This window comes from Columba livia, chromosome 8 (assembly GCF_036013475.1).
Source record: "Columba livia isolate bColLiv1 breed racing homer chromosome 8, bColLiv1.pat.W.v2, whole genome shotgun sequence".
Taxonomy (NCBI): domain Eukaryota; kingdom Metazoa; phylum Chordata; class Aves; order Columbiformes; family Columbidae; genus Columba; species Columba livia.
Window position 1 is genome coordinate 19,138,964 of NC_088609.1, and position 16,948 is coordinate 19,155,911.

The following is a 16,948-nucleotide window of genomic DNA, read 5'->3' on the forward strand; positions in this document are numbered from 1 at the left end:
ACTTGTAGAATTATTGATACATTTGTTAACTATGGGCGCAGTGTAAATGATAGTATAGGTTTAATTCTTAAAAATTTTAAAAGCACATAAAGACCAAACAAACCTGAAATACACTTAATTTTTTTGCAGGGTTTTTATTTGCTTTTTCCCAACAACCTTTGCGAACATTGCAGTGCATTCAGATCTTAAATTATAATGGCATTGATTATCAGAGTTGGGAAAGCTGATAATATTGGAAAACTAAGAACCACAGAGTTGTGTCTGGCACGTAACAGCAATGGCTGATTTAAAGTAAATGTCTATGTGCTTGCTGGGGGTGGTATTAAAGCACATAACTTCTCTCGCTTTATTGGAAGGAATAAAGAAGCTTTGGTGTAAAAGCACTGATACTTTTTCAGCCTCAGTAAAATTTTACAAAGCTTTTCTTTAGTTTAATATAGCCATAAACCAATGGAAGTTTATACCATATCTTAAGTTTATATACTGTATTTCAGGTTTGAGTGATGTTCTGGAAACCCTCAAGCTTTCTGCAGAAAGTTGACTTGGGTTTCTTATGCATGAACACTTTTCCAATCAGCCTTACAGTAGACTTTTGGATCTCTCAGGTTTTTGTCCACTATGACTAAAAGTGGACAAGGAAAATCTTTTTATTTCCTGTCTAAGCCTATTCATTTCATGTATGAAACAAGACACTGTTGGTTTTGTTTTTTTTTTTTCAAAGGTGGTAAATGCTAGCAATGTCAGTTAAGACTAAAGGAGCAGCAAGAATGAAATGAGTTGAGTAATATTAGGAATAAAATTGGACATAGGTCTTCATGAAAAAAAACAGAAGATATTATATGGAAATGTTCTTCACTGCCACTACAGAAAGAAAAAAATTGCTTTACTCTTTTTTTTTTCTCTTTTCTCCTTAAGGATTTGTGATTATAATTTCTTTCTCTGATACCTATATTTAGTTTTGAATCAAGTACAGTAGCTCAATATAACACCATGCATTGAGATCCACATTGACTTTCACATGACAGGCTTTACATTTGCTGAAGGCTTGGGGGCTTTAGTTTTAACAGTCATCTCACTCACATTTAGGTTGAACGCAGTTTGATGCACGTCTAGGAAATTTGTGTTTTCCCCACACAGAGGATGATTCAAGTCTACAGCTGTCGAAAACAGTATGTGGGACCTAATTCATGAATAAGCTGTCAGTTACTATGTTCCCACAATAAAAGCAAATTAGAATCATAAAAGGAAATTGGCATGAAACATAAGATGAGACTTTAATGATATATTTTTAAAACACATTAGTATTAAATTTGGGTGAAGATTCACCTTAAAAATTGGGATACACACCCCTGCCTCAACTTGTATTATTTTACTTGGATCTCTGTAAAGTGCACCATGAATGTAGAGTTCTACACATTATTAACCTTTAAAATACAATAATTCATCTACAATCCTGTGAAAATTGCTATAATGAGGAAAACATGTATTAACCTAATCATGCTGTTCTCCCTGAATTTGTGTTATCAATCATGTGAGAAAAGTACTAAGAAATATGAGGTAAGGAGGTTACCCTTTCATAGCTAAAATGAAAATTCCTCAAGAACTTACGAAGAAATACAACAAACCTTTCTGAAATTGTCTGAAGTTTTCTCCTAAGGCTGGGGAAAAACATCAAACGCTGGTGGTACTTTATAGCAGATTTTATTATTTCACCCTTCTGTGTGCAGGACTCTTTGCCCATTTGGCCATAATACAGTGTTATGCATTGATTTACAGAAGTTTACTGACATAACATTTCAGATGCTCAAGTGACATTTCTAGTTGTTTTCCAAGCATGAAGTCCATATTGGTATGGAAGTGCTGGTGCACTGAAGTATTTTGAAAGCTATTTTTTGGTCCAATTGTATGTGTTAGCACCCAAACAGTAGAAATTATTATATGTATTATTCAGATAAATATGAACCAGAGTTAGATATATATACACATAATATACAACTAATTAAGGTAGTACTTGCTGAAAAGTAAGTGCTGCTAACAATTTTATGCTTTATTTCTAAATCTTTGTCTGATCTATATTCACGGTTCCCCCACTTCTTTCTATGTCTACTTGAATAAAAATCTCCACCCTTATCTTACACACAGAGAAAACTCGCTTTCCCTGAAGGCCTCTTCCAGCCAGAGCTTCAGAGGTGCAAAGATGGCTCCTCATTCTCTGAACATACCTTTCTCTTTTCTGCTCAAAGTTTGTTTGACATCCCAATGAGATGACAAATACGCATGCAGTAACACATGTGCTTAGGTTGCTGCTGGCTCAAATCTCAAGAGATGTATGTACCCAATTTATACCAACTGTTGGGTTAGAACAGTTAAATACTACTCTGATAATTATTAGTGGAACGTAAGAATTACAGTGCAAGATCGTCCGGCTGGTAGGAACAGGTGCAGTCCATAATGATCTATTTTTTGTATGGGAAAGCTCCATCTGTAGCCATTCCTAAATATCATGTGTTGTACAGGGATTATTGTGTGGTGTAGTTATTTAAAATCATAAATTGCAGCATTTAAAATTAAATTCAAACAAGCTTGTGTATTTCAGAAAAGAGTATTTCCATACTGCATGTGAAGTACCTGTCATCACATGTTGCCAGTGTTCTATTTGTTAAAGACCACTGGCATGCAAGCTGTATGCCCTGAAACATCCATCAAACAAGAGCTTTAGTAAATGGAATATCATTGCTACAAACAAGACCAAGGAATTGTTTCAGACAATTAAAGCTGCACCACACAATAGACACTTCGTGTATGTAACTTCACTTCCAGTTCGGTTGTTTCTGTGTACAGATCACTCAAGTGCTCTTATCTAGTTCTGTTCAAGCTTGTTCTGACAAGTAGGAATAGTGGTGGTTTGTTCTGCGGCAGTCGCTCCTTCTGACAATGCAAAGAATTAGTCTTTTGTCAGCACATACCAAGCACAACAAAGGGGCCGTTCTGGTCTGCACAGCCCGACTCGGGGGCTGCTTTTCAGCAGAACTGGTCACTACCTTTCCCAGTTGTGAAAACTTATCACTGCTACCATGGCTGGAGCTGCATTTGGTTTTTTTCTCATGCGCTCAGTGCCAAAAAGGCTCACAGTTTAAGTTGTTGCTGTTTCAGCAGAGCTCATTTTATTATTATAAATGTTGTTGGCTTTTAAAGACTTACATGCCTTACTTTCTGGGTATACATAGTCACACTCATTTTTATTTGACGTTTAGGGGAAATGTCATATCATTTTTGAAACTTTTTGAGATACTTAGCATAACCATAGTTTATTCTCAGTTCCCAAAACCTCTCTAATTTATATTTTAGTAGTCAAAAAGAGAATTACAGGCAAGTGACATTTGATTATAGTAATAGTTATTGAAATTTATTTTTGTGTATTCTATTTTAATCAGCTTTAGCATAATACTTATTTACATTTTTTTTTAAATTGCATGGATAAATATTTTATATCTAAATTGAGGTTATAAATTTTAATTCTTTAGATTGCTATTATCGTACTGCTATGTGTTCCTATATCAGAAAATGAACTTACCTCATTTGTATTATGTAAACATTGAGTGATTTTACTTATAGGTGTATGAAATTTCCTCTTTCTGTGGAAGTCTTAAGCCCTTTTGAAAGATCTTGCTATAGCTCATGAATGACTGTTGGTTATAACACTCATATTATGTGGGAAACTGTTTATGGAATAATGTGTGTTTAAAAAAAAAAGTGAATAGCGATAATCGTCCCTCGAATTCTTTAAATCAGTAATTCCTATAATGATTAGAAGGTATGAAAAGTAAAAATATACAGGAAATCAGGCAGGCAATGCAGTTATGCAGGAAAGAAGAATGAATCAGTTTTGATAGAACTGTTTTCAGTTATAAAATACATTTTAGCAGTAAGTCAATATTTTTATTTCACATCTATGTCATAATTTCATTTTTAGTTGTATTACATTCATATCCCAAAAATAACTGCTACTGTTGTTAAAAATTTAGTTTCAATAATATATTAAAATGTAGTGTATCAATATTTCTTTCCCGAGCAAAATTCTAAAATCCTGACTTATCAAACTTTGTCTTCAGTATGAATAAGATTGAAGGGACCAAATTCACTTAATAGATAGAGAACTCTTTTTCCCCTTTCTAAAAATGGAAATTAAAAAAAAAAAAAAAAAGTTTTTATCAAAAGATTTTCTTTTATTGAAATTTTAAGTATCATTTAGACCTACATAAGTTAATATATTTTTAGATAGAGACAAAATAATTTAGAAATGTTTAATGGCCCTTTATCTCATGAGGCTTTTTTTAACAAAATGAGTATATTGGAGGTGTAGAAGGGATTCTGGGTAGAGAATGTGGCTTACAGGAAGGACATCACTGTTTATTTTTTGTGGTTTTGTGTTTTTAATTAGACTGCTTTTTGGGTCAGAGAATATATCTAAGTTCACATTCCCCAGAATTATGTCACAACTTCGTAGCTGCTATCAGTGATTCAGCAGTAATGACAGTGAGCTGGTATGGAAGATGGTCAAGGAGTATCTGGTGTCCCTTCACACTTATTACCAGAAAACATCATTTCTGACCTCCAACACCTACATCCTCTGTGTGGCTCTGAAGAGAGAATATGCAGTAATTACCTTTGCACCAGTGAACACTTCATAATTTCAAACATCATCTTTGCTCCGTCACTATAGCTGTTGTCTCCAAAATAGTCTCTTTGAGCTCAGTCCTCAAGTGCTGAACATTATATTGCTTGTATTGTATTCCAGAATTGGATTGAAAAATAAAAATTATGTTGGAACCTCTCCAAGCTCTTTTCAGTGCATCAGAAAATTATAATTTTCTTTAGCATCAATATTTCAGTTGATCAAATGGATTTGAAGTTAATTCTTCCCTCTGGTGAAGGGACATGATTAATCCCTCTCAGAGCTATTGCTTCCACTATCTTCTTCTTAGAGAACACTGCCTTTGAAATATGGAATGTAACTTTCACAACTAAGAGAATGAGAAAGTTCCTCTCTTTAACTGAAGTTTTCATTTTGGCTTACCAAAAGCTTTTCTATGGACTCAGTCAATTTTACTTTTAATTTGATGAGCTATTTAAGTTACATCTAGTTGTGGAGTTGATTCTTCTAGGCCAGGAGGTGTACTTAGGATTTTAAGATCTCCAGAGGTTAAAATAGCCCCCTTGTTTCACCCCTTCAGTGGAGGCTCTAAAATCAGTGCTAATTCAGAGAGAGAAATGCTCCCCTGCAAAAAGCGGTCATCTTTTTTCTAAAAAAGAACTTCATTAGAACTTGTAAAATGGCATTGCATCAGCTCTGCTCCTTTCTTGTTAGACTTCCTCCTAAGAGAGATTTCTCCCAAAACTTTCATCCTTCTCTCCTCTGGTGTTGCATGTACAGTCAAGAAGGACCTTGTGAGCTTAATAACCTCAGTGTGACCCAGCTGCAGTACAAAGGTGATCAGTCACCTTGTCAAAGGTGTCAGTCGTGCAGCCACATCTCATTACTTTAATGTAAGGACCTTGCTATAGCACAAAGATGAGATGGCTGGGCAGATGCTTTGGAGCTCAGACTGTGGTGATTGCTGTTAGGGCTTCTAGAGGCTGCAGGCTTGTAGTAGTTAGAGATGAACAAGGGGAGCATGGGCTGCCTGGGCATTTCCTGAAGCTTGATTTCATATGTATACAAGTTTTGCTCTTAATGATGGGGGCTGAGGAAAGGATATTTAGCAGTGCTATATTATCTGCTGCCCAGGCGGACAGTGAGTAGATTCCAAATGGATGTAAATGATCTGTTTTTTCCTTTGATGTGACTTCACTGAACACAAAGCATAGATAAAAGGCTCTCTACAGTTTATTATAAAATTACTAGGCAAAATTAGAAACCCTCAGGACATACTCAAATCCTTCAAAATTTGCCAAGTATGTTTAACTGTTCTGTCTCCCTTTACATCAGTGTAAGCTGCAAGCAAATCAAGGGCCTCCCTTTTCCTCTTCCATGACAGAAGTGGTGCTCTCTGAGTGAGGATCACGTGACTGCAGGACAACAGGATTACATCTCTTGGTTTGTTGCCTTTATGTAGACACAAACCATGCTCCTTCTTGCTACATTGCATTTTTATTCCTTGTGCCTTCTCTCTGACTTTCACATCTGCTTTAGTGAATGGTTTCAGGTCAATACGGAGTTTGCCAGCTGATGAGTTAGCAATAGAAAGGTTGTTTTTTAAACAGTTTCAGATGATTTCCTGGGGGAAAGGTTCATTCATGTTTACAGAAGATGGTATTTGGTGAAACGGGACAGAGAAATCCTTACCATGTCCATACAACCAAAAAAAATTTCCAAGAGAGAAGAGGAAAGGAGGCCACTGATTTTCTATAGGAAATTTGAGTCCTTCCCTCCCCAAGTTAAAATATGATCATTGACTTGCACTTATTTAATTTAACCTGTCTTCACATGGTGAATGTAATAGAGCTTTCTGAAAGGTGGTTTATCATAAGCCAACCACATGTAGTAAACAGGCTGTATTGTGTGGAAGATCAAAGGCAGAAACACATTTTCCCACTTGGAAGCTTATGCCCCTATCCCACCATTGTGAATGGTGGTTACAGGCTCAGGGCATGGGGAGAGGAGCAGAGGAGACACCTGCTAGTCCTCAAGCGTGCAGGTTCAGATCATAATGTTGGATATATGTTAGCAGCATGTTTGTCTTAAGGTAGCTGTGCACCAAGACAAGGGTCTGTATTTCTGATGTAAGAATGATGAAAACATACTGTAATTAGTAGAAAGTGTTATGAAATAAAACAAAACATTTAGGTGTTCCTGCTCTGGCAGGGGGATTGGACTGGATGATCTTTCGAGGTCCCTTCCAATCCCTAACATTCTGTGGTTCTGTGTGATTCTGTGATTTAGCCCTTTTGTTTTTCAGGAATGGTGATTATTAGAATGCAGTCCTGGGACTTGATTTTTTTTTTTCTTCTTTTCGTGATTGGCACTTTATTTATGATAAGCTGAACCAAAATGTTTGACCTGCCTTGCTCCCCTAGTTTATCAGATTGCACCACCACTAATGGGAATGGGGAAGTTAAATTTGAGAGAGAATAATGGCATTAATTGGCCACTTAGAAGGCTTTTTGTCAAAATGGTCACAAAGATTTATGATGTATTTTATTAGAATTAGAGTTTATATGCAATCTGACAAGGTCTGAAAACCGAGGATACAAACATTTGTCTAAATCTTTCATAATACTCCTGTGCAAAGTAAACACGTGGCCATGCTTTTAATTACAGTGACCGTTCCCCAGTCCTATATATCCTTCCTTACTTAAAAATGCATCTGTCATATTCATCTCACTATAAAAACTGTGATTCCCATGAATTTTTCTACAAGCTTAGAAAAATGCTTAGTCCATACAAGCTTAGTCCATATGTCTTGACTGGTTAAGGAACAACACGTGGCAGGATGCATGATGTTTCAATTAAATAATATGAGCATATTAATTATCTACAAGAAAAGTCAACACTCTGGAGTGTGCGTTTGCTAACATTGCATCCTGTTTTCTTTTTTTTTTCTCATTTTTCTTAGCATTTAATTAATTATTGTGTTTACTTTTAATAAGAGGCTTACTGAAATTTGGTTGCAGCAAATCAATTGCTTTTCATATGGAATATTTTTTTTTAATGAAATAGAAATTTTATTATTTAAAATCCAGACTCTTTGTGGTTAAGACATTTTATTTTAATGAGGTAAACTTTGCATTTTTTTCAAATGCAGGGTTATTCCTGCTCATATTTTTAATTGCACTGTTTCTAGTAGACAATATATACAGGCTACTTGGTTTTGTTCCTTCATTTTGAATACGAATATAAGAGCAGATACTTGACAGGAGTCTTTAGCCTAGAATAAGATAAGGCTATTGTTATTTAGCTCTTTTATTATGTGGTAAAGTTTTTATCCATTCCAGAAAGACTTAGTTGACTCCTAAAGAAATAGTAACCTGTGAGAACAGGTCTGTTTCTGGTGATTTTGTGGGCTCCTCTGAGATACAACGAAATATAAAAAGCTACTTGTTATGCCTCTATACAGTCCATGAGCTGTTCTGCAGTGTCATCAGATTGATAGGCAGCAAGATAGAAAAAACACTGACTCAAAGAGACAGGTGCTGCTTATGTCCTGGGACATTAAGTCCTGAGAAAGGTGATGCCAGTTCTTCCCAGCTGTGCCATGGGATTGGGCCAGTAGCTACACGTGCTGCAGTGCTGGGAGAAGTTTCACTGCACAGGTGTGGGGCATTTTGACTCCTGCCTAACTGCATAGCAAAAAAAATTATTCATTTGTTGTGCATGCCTCTGGAAAAAATGTCAGTTTACACTGTGCTTGGTGTGGGAATTGCCCAAAACCCGACACTGAGGCACACAATCTAGCGCTATCATCTTACTAGGGCTCTACATCCAACAATCCTCCTGAAAGCACAGGGGAATTTTTCTTTCTCCAGTAGCTGCAGAAATAACCTACTATCACCACCCTGTCTCCCAGAAGTGAAGCCTCATTGTGTTCACATTACAGTTCATATCCTTCTGCTTCTTTGCCTGCCTATTTTTGACTTCTACAAGGCCACAGAATCAATGCGACCTCTGATTTTTCCAGCCAAGCAACAGTTCTGGGGATAAGAGCCCTCCCTCAAACCCCACCTCTGACCACCGGCCCCGGCAGCTCTGGCACAGTGACAGGGGCTCTGGCAAGCCTGAGCCACATGCCTTCTCTCTGTGTACCAGCTCGTGTTTTGTCTGATTTCATTCCTACACCTGCTGATATTTTTGTCAGCTCAATGGATTCCTTATGTGAGCTTACCTGAATCTTCAGTCCTTATACAATCTTGCAGTAAGAAACAGATCATTGACTCTGATTGTACAGGGATAGAAGAGATTTTGCTCTTGGGGCTATGCATGACCTTTTTATTCAGTTTGTGACCTAAAAATATATTTGCTCTTAAAAACCTGGCTTTAATTTTGACTTAAAGAAGGAGATATCAGTGTGGCAAAGCTCACCTTTGTTTTCTAAATGTGAGGTAGGAAGTCCCTTCATTGCTCTGACTGGTTTTGGAGTGTCTTGATACTTTTATTTCAGTTCATGGCTGACTACATGAGGACACAAAACAGAAGGAGAGATTGCTTTCAGTAGTTCATCTGCTGGTGGTTTGGGTGCGTGTTTGTTTATACTGTAATGAACTGTCTTGAGGCAAGTCATGTTTTAAGTTAAGGGCTGGAAATGATACAGATTTTTGACAGATAATCACATTTCTGAAACCTCCTACAGAAAACTGTAGTGGAAATTTTATCTGAGCAGATTCCCTGCCTGTTACTTAATGATATTTGTTTAATTCAAAGATTCCCCATCATGGGCCATTGAGAATGTTGGTATTTATTGGGATGTCTTTGACAATAACACAGATAAAATGCTATCTAGTGACTTTGTCTGTGCTTGGGGAATACACATTCCTTGGATAGACTTCTGCTCTGTTGTATCCATTTTTCTTATTACATGCTGTCATCACAAACCACTGTACTGCTGCATCTTGTTCAGACATCAGAGTCACAGGAACCATGCAGCTTGGCCTCTGGTTTCAGTATATGTTTACTCAAATTTGTAGCTTTGGGACCCTGTTATAAACATATCAGCAAAATTTTATAAGAAATGTTTAACCATCTATTATGTGATTATGTTGCCTGTTAGTGAATACAACAAATTCAAAGGCCCTGAAGACCTGCTAGCCTGTGCTCATGGTACAAAGTTCACACCATTGTTACTCAAAGTAAAGCAGTGGTCCTGGGGTGGAATGCAGAGCTACACACCGTGTTTGAGGGTGGCACATACTCAGTTGTTTGGAAGATAACGTGTTTAGTTGCAGAGGAGCAGAAAAAAAACAAAGCCAGATTTCTGTTATGTTCTTAGTATTTGTGTCATACTTAGCTAAATATTGTATCTATCTGGATGATTTACAAGATGACTGAAAATCAGATGTAAAAAAAGTAAAAAATCTGCAATTACAGTATTTTTAAAGGGTTTGAAATACTGTGAGCACTAGAAAAGTGGCATTTCCAGAAGATGCAGTGATTTAATATTTCTCTTTAAAAAGTCCTCTTATTGAGTGTCAGCTACAGTCTGATTTCTCCAATAGAAACCATAATTATTATATTGTCAGATGAATTTATTTGGGTTGCACTGAAATATATTTGTTTGGAATATCACTGTCCAGTTGTATTTGGACAACAGTAAATATTTAGACATTACCTTTGAGTGAAAGAAGTTTCAATTTGAATGTGTTTATTATTAGATAGATCATATACAAGACACAATGACATGAGCTCTATTTCAGACAAATAGGTAAAAATTGAAAAAAAAAATTCAATCCCTTTCATGCTACATCTAGTTAATAATTGTTTTTTCTTATTATTCTTACAGCCCCTCAAGCAAATCAGGCTAGGATTCTGTCTGATGTGCGTTTGTTTGTATTTAAGACATTAACCTAAGAAATTACTGTGATAGAGGATCATATTTCAAAACTATGAATGTATTCCAGCTTTGTGAATCAAAGACCTTCTGACAGAGCTTTTACTTGTCAAAATAAAATATGCATTTTCACATTTCTATCTGCATACCCTGATGTATATCCTCTTCCAACCCGTATTTAAAATGTCAATTGCCTAACACAAATGGAGAACATCCATATAAAAAAGACTGTCTACGTGTTTCGAATTGTTATGTGGTTTTTACATTAAAAATTCATATGTTAAAAAGAGGACTTAACAATTTTTATTTGGTCTTGGTATTGAAAATCACAAGTATTTCTTAAATACTGAAAGCTTCACTAATTCTTTAACTGCAGCAAACTTTACTGCTCTGTTGACAAGTTTGTGTTCTATCAGCATTGCACTTCTCTCCTGTTTAGGGTTCTGTATGAGCACATCGTGCAGAAGATAAATTGAACAAGATGATCACAGGTCATTGATAGCCACATAATTCTGTCATGATGCTTTATATTTCAAAGACTTTATGAAACAGTGTTATGGCTGTGATTTTTCTCAATTCCAGAAAGTTGTTCTAACCAAAGGGCTGTTATTATCTTGAATTAGTGTATTTTGGGCTCTCATGAGTCTCTTGTCTTCAGCTACTGAGTTTTGAGGAGATTTATCCCTTCTAAAGAAATATTCTGATACCTGTTCTTTCAGAAGCCCACACACATGTACACAGCAGACCAATCATAGAGGCCTAGGAGAAAAATCAGAGTAGTTTAGATTAAATACCAATGGCATATTAGTATTCATTTCAGCCAATCTGCAAATATGAGTAATTTGGTGGAAAGCACAGCGTAGACAAATTTAACAGCTATAACGCTGGGCAGGACCCTTTCAGATAAGGAAAAAAAGTCCTTAAAATCCTAAAATACCTTGCCAGCACTTGAATAGAGGGGAATCAGATCATTATTTCTCTGCATGCAACGTATTATTTACCAGCCTGACAGTTTATGTCTTGTTTGTCAAAATGCCAGCAGCCAGGTCAGCTCTGTGTACCACGACAAAGCACAGAGGGATGTCGGGTCCTTGCTCAGAAAGCTGCCAGTGGCAGCCTCGGCCAGGAACTGGCCTGTTCCCAGCACAGGGTCTGCAGTTACGGGGGGACCATGAGCCAGGTCAGGACCTTCTCCCTGTCCCTGCTGACAGGCCTGCTGCACAGCCCCTCACAGAACTCACCCTGCCACTGCTCCAAGGAATATTTTATGTTGGGATAACATGTTTTGTTTATTTGCCAAGGAATATATTTGATCAAAGATCTCAGGGCTTATCTGTCTTCATATTTTTGTCGTTGATTCTACGGTGTCTGTATTTTCTAGGTCACTTACACATTATGCTTAAATATGAGCATGTCAAAGAAATGTATTCACTAATGTATGTTTAATGTGAATGCATCTGAACTATTATTCAAACAACGAATATTTCCTACTCCTTAATATGTTCTACTCAACTCTGAAAATTAACATCTCTTATTTTTATATTGTCCATAACACTGAATACTAACAGCAGATATAATAGATTAAAAAACAACTCATAACATTGACAGTTGAGCCTTATACTCTGATGCATGTTTTTCACTAATTAACCCATTTTAGTTGTTTTGTATCCCAAGATGCTCTGTATTCATCATTTATATGCTCTATTTAACTCTTTTCAGGCAGAAGACAATATGAATATATACAAGCAATCTCCTGCTTATGTTGCCCTAGTGAATTGCTCATTGTTCGATGAACAGAAATCGATTATTGTAACCGAATAGAAAATTCTTGTTCTCTTGCTTAAAAAAAATAAAATAAATAAAAATAACACATATTCCAGGACATGGTGCTCCTAAAGTTGACAGACTGACTCTGTATGAAACACATACTGAAATTGCCATTTGTTTAAAAAAGAGGTTTTCAAAATTGTCATGGGGCTAATACCTATGATACACTGAAATATTGTAACACTCTGAAACAACAGACCTTGCAAAAACATTGATGTTGCCTCTGTATTGTCTCCCCAGAATCTCTGAATGCATTTACATGACTGGAAAGCTGTTTTAGCAAAAATGTTTGAACCTGAAGTGTGATTCATATTCCAACAGACTGATTTGGTAAGTAGATGTTATTTCTTTTGCGTAATTCAGTAAGATAAAATGGAAGAACTTTTGTTTGTATTATCTGGATTTTTCAGACTAAATAGAGTGTTCCTATATGATTTTTTCCTTTCACACCTGGAGAACAGAATGTTACTGACATCCAGAACTGTAATGATTTAGGCGTGCTAACTATCTCTGGCAATGAATGTTTGCCGTAGTTCTTCATAAAGTGAATAACATTTTTAACGCTCCAGAGGTTTGAATGCTTTCTTCTCAAGAAACCGGTGTGCACATCCTTAATGCAGATTTGAAAAATCTCAGCCTACCTGTGTAATAACACACAGTTTCACATTTGACAAAACGCTTTATTAAGTGAGTAACATGTAATCTCCAAACGTTTGGCTTTTCTTTTCATCAAGATGTTTATCTGTGATTGTATTTTCTGGTATGGGTTTCTTGTGATTAGATGGACAAACGATGAATTCCCTCTTAATGCCTAACAGTAAGATGCCAGAAAAGGGGCAAGGGAAGAGTTCATGGTGCTTATGGAAACCATGGACTTGTACACTACAATGTTTTGAAAAATGCATTTTAAAAATCTAAAGTCATGCAAGAGTAAACTCCATTCTGTAGTGCATCATAAATATCTGTACCATCCACTTTTACTATAGAGTACGTGCTGTTTTTTTGTTGTGTTTTTGGTTTTTGTTGTTTTTATTATTATTATTTTGTTCCATAACATGAGGTGTTACATTGTGCTTATGGTATCACACTGACTTTTAACCTGACAGACATTTCCTGAAGGGGCTAATATTAAAAGCTGGTACAGCAAATAGGAAGGTTCGTGATATTACACTCAAGTACAAAAATCCTTGAAAGTTGCAAAAATATATTGTTACATATGATTCCAGAGTTGTGTTTGAAAGGTTCAATACACTCCACGATTTTAGAGATGGTACCTATGCAAAATGATTGACTTGAGTATTGAGAAGTTTTAAATGGAGGATCAAATTAAGTGGAATATTCAAGTATGGTTTGTGATTTTATCTTTGAGCTACAGACTGGTTTAGGCTGTGTGCAAAACCATGCTTTCTTCTCTTTCCTTATACATATGAGGTGAAAATATTATCGTTATATAGTTTATTGCACTAAAAATGAGTTCTAATTAGATTTCTGTTTCCATCAAAGACTATCCTAAAGCTCCTGTTAGAAAAAACCTGGCAGATTTACTTTACTAAAAGTGCAGAGCAAGAAATAAATCAAGTAAAATATGATTCAAAGCCTATAAGCAGGTGGGTGAGAATTGTAAAACACCTTTATTTAAAAATATGTATTGAAAATGGATATTTAGGAGGAAGAACCCTGTGGCTGGAGCAGAAATTAAAATAATTCCCAAAGCAAGCACAGACATGAAACTTCAAAAGACAAATTTGAGGCTGACTTAAAAAGGGAGCAGCTTCCGTTTGGAGCAAGTAATTATCTTTTAGGATTTTAGCCCACATTTATGAATTCACTGGTACCAAATTTAGCTTAGAGCATAAGTCCTTCCTTCATTACTAAACTCTTTCTATTTCTGTACATGAATTACATATTTTGACACAACATCATGCAGTGAATGTTTTTAATACGTTGTTTGGCAACTTTACATTAATTTTCTAAATTTTGTGATCATCAATGTATTAAAATCTTTGTCTGATTATTTTAAAGAAAATTTCTCTCTATAATATTGTCAATAATATCAGATTAATCTGCAGCCTGAATTTGGCGTCACAAATTCTGGCAAGATGCTCGTTGTTTGGGGGAATTCAAGATCAAACCAGAAATGGGTCACTTATTAAAGAAGTCACAGAAGTAAGAGAAATTCTTTCCTCCTCTGGCATCTCTCCCTTTTTCCCTTCACGCATTTCGCATTACCAATGTGCATTTCTTTTCCGGTACCTAAATTTTTGCCAGTATGCTAGAATACATTCATCTTGCTGGGATTTGTTACATAGTCAAGTTTTATTGTAATTGACAGTTCAGGGTAGCACTGTCCCTTGAGTTTTGCATTTTATTTTCTGTTGAAATGTTTACTACCTTGTTCTGGTGATATCTGCCAGAGTGAACAGAATGAAAAAAAGGAGTGGTGATGTCCTCATTTCAGAAACACTGCAAAGAAACCAAAGATCAGAAGGACAGACGTCGGAGTAAGAATTATTCAGAACTGATTTGTGAGCAAAGGCAAGAGCTGCCTTCCTTCCTGGATAATATTAGCCACCAGATGTGGGAAGATCAAGTCTTCCATTTGCCTGGGAGAGCTCAAAGGGATTCATAAAGGGAACCATGATTCCTAAATGAGTTTCATCATACAGATCAATAGCTTGGGAGAATTTTGACAGTGTTTAAAGCTCAGCACGACATTTCAGGCTGGATGACCCCAAATAACATTTACTAGCATTCAAGTTTCAAACTTCGAGCTTTGTGGGAAGCTAATTATATATATTGCATTGTTATACAACTTCCATCATTTTTTATACATTTTAACTAATCTAAAAGGGGAAATATGTTGGACATGGACAGATCAAACTATTTTGCCTGGGGAGACATCCTCACAGACTGATTTTTGAGAACTGCAGTTAGCTGGGTACGGTGAATAAAGGGCAGTGGGAGACAGCTGGAAGGACTGGCCATGCCCAGGTGTTCCATGAGGTTTCCTTCCCTGGCCTCACCATGTGATGGGAGATTTTGAGCCTTATGTAAAACTGGGCCTTGTATAAGGACTTTGACTCTTCTGTGTTCACTGAAAGTCCCTAAAGAAAGCTGCAGATATTCCTCTGCTTTTTTTAATTTTTTATTCAAAACATTTGGAGCCTAACAACTGAATTCCAGAGAAGCAGCAACTGCTGAGAGCATCCTTATTTCACGGGGAGCATTCAACATCTTTATTAACTGATGTTTTCCTGGATGGATTTGGCACTGTCAGCTTGCTTTCACTGTTATTTTCTGGCTGTTTCATCTACATTATTTCTTCAGTTGTCACTGTTGTCAAAAGAGAAATAAGACAACTGATTCAAAGGTCAGAGACATCATTTGAGATTTGATGAGTTAGTGACAATAGAGCTAGAAGAAATAGCCCTTGGCAAGTTTAAAAGTAGTGACAGTTTTGATGGTGAAATGGTTACAGGCAGCTGTGAAGGAGGCTTCTTTCTACATAGAAAGATAAATAATGAAATAATACTTCTGTTGGAGATACATGCAAAAGATTTAATTAGGGACAAGATTGGTCCTTAGTTTTCAGACCCTGAAAAGTGATGAAGGTTTGAATATTTCAGCTGCCTCTATGGCTGGTCATGCTCACCAGCAGGTGATAGGCAGCAGGTCTCCTAGGATGGAATCTCAACCCTTATGCAATACAAAGGGATAGAGCCTTGCCCAAATATATCCCTTGTCTTGCCTAAATATATTCCTAGTGCAAGTGGTCCTGCACAACTGGGAGACAAGGTGCTACTTATACGGCATCAGTAATGTTGTGTTTTGCGTGTTTTTTTTGTTTTTCTCCCTGAAACAAGGTAAAAAACCCAAAAAATAGCATTGACATGTAAACCTATGTTAATAAGGATGTGACATTTAAATTATGAGACCACTATTGTCTTCCTCCTCAAACTGAAGGTGCATCTTAAAATGGAATTAATGAGCTGCATTAAGTCACACAACAATGTTTCCTGTGTTGTGAGTCCTCAGCTGGTAAAACTATGGGCACTGCTCCACACCCTGGCCTCTGCATTCATCATTTAGTCACTGGGAAAGCTAGAAGAGGAATCAACATAAAAATGCATTTCTTACAGGGGAAAACACAGAATTTTGTTACCCGCTTTGATTTGCAATAGAATTTCACCAAAAACATTCACATCAAATTTCTTTACTCAAATGTGGAGTCTAAACCAGAGAGGGAATCTTTGATCATATTAATAAAAACTCTCCTGCTTTATGCTTTAGTTGTTGCCTAGAGTAGGAAACTGGTCATGAAAAAGTAGGTCACTGAAATAATTGCTGTACTGAAAATAATATAGCCTGACAGTTCTGGGGTTGAGCTACTGTATGTCCATTGGGCTGTAGCAGGTCTCGAGTCAGTATTAACATAAAGATGGAAGTATTTAGTATTTAACATTAGTTGTGCACTTGTACCTAATCTCCTCTAAGAGGTGCGTTATTGTCTGCTAGATGAGATTTGTTTTCGTTTTCAAAGATACCTGCAGACTGTACTTGAAAAGAAAAAAAAAGTATGA

At 36.4% G+C, this 16,948-nt stretch overlaps 1 long non-coding RNA gene across 1 annotated transcript in view; it reads left to right on the top strand.

The window, feature by feature from the left end:
• LOC110362262 (uncharacterized) overlaps positions 1 to 16,948 on the top strand; it is a 258,269-nt gene that overhangs the window by 94,176 nt on the left and 147,145 nt on the right. The window contains exon 2 of the long non-coding RNA XR_010474328.1: positions 12,609 to 12,698. This is a non-coding gene — a long non-coding RNA (uncharacterized LOC110362262). The remainder of the gene's footprint in view (positions 1 to 12,608; positions 12,699 to 16,948) is intronic.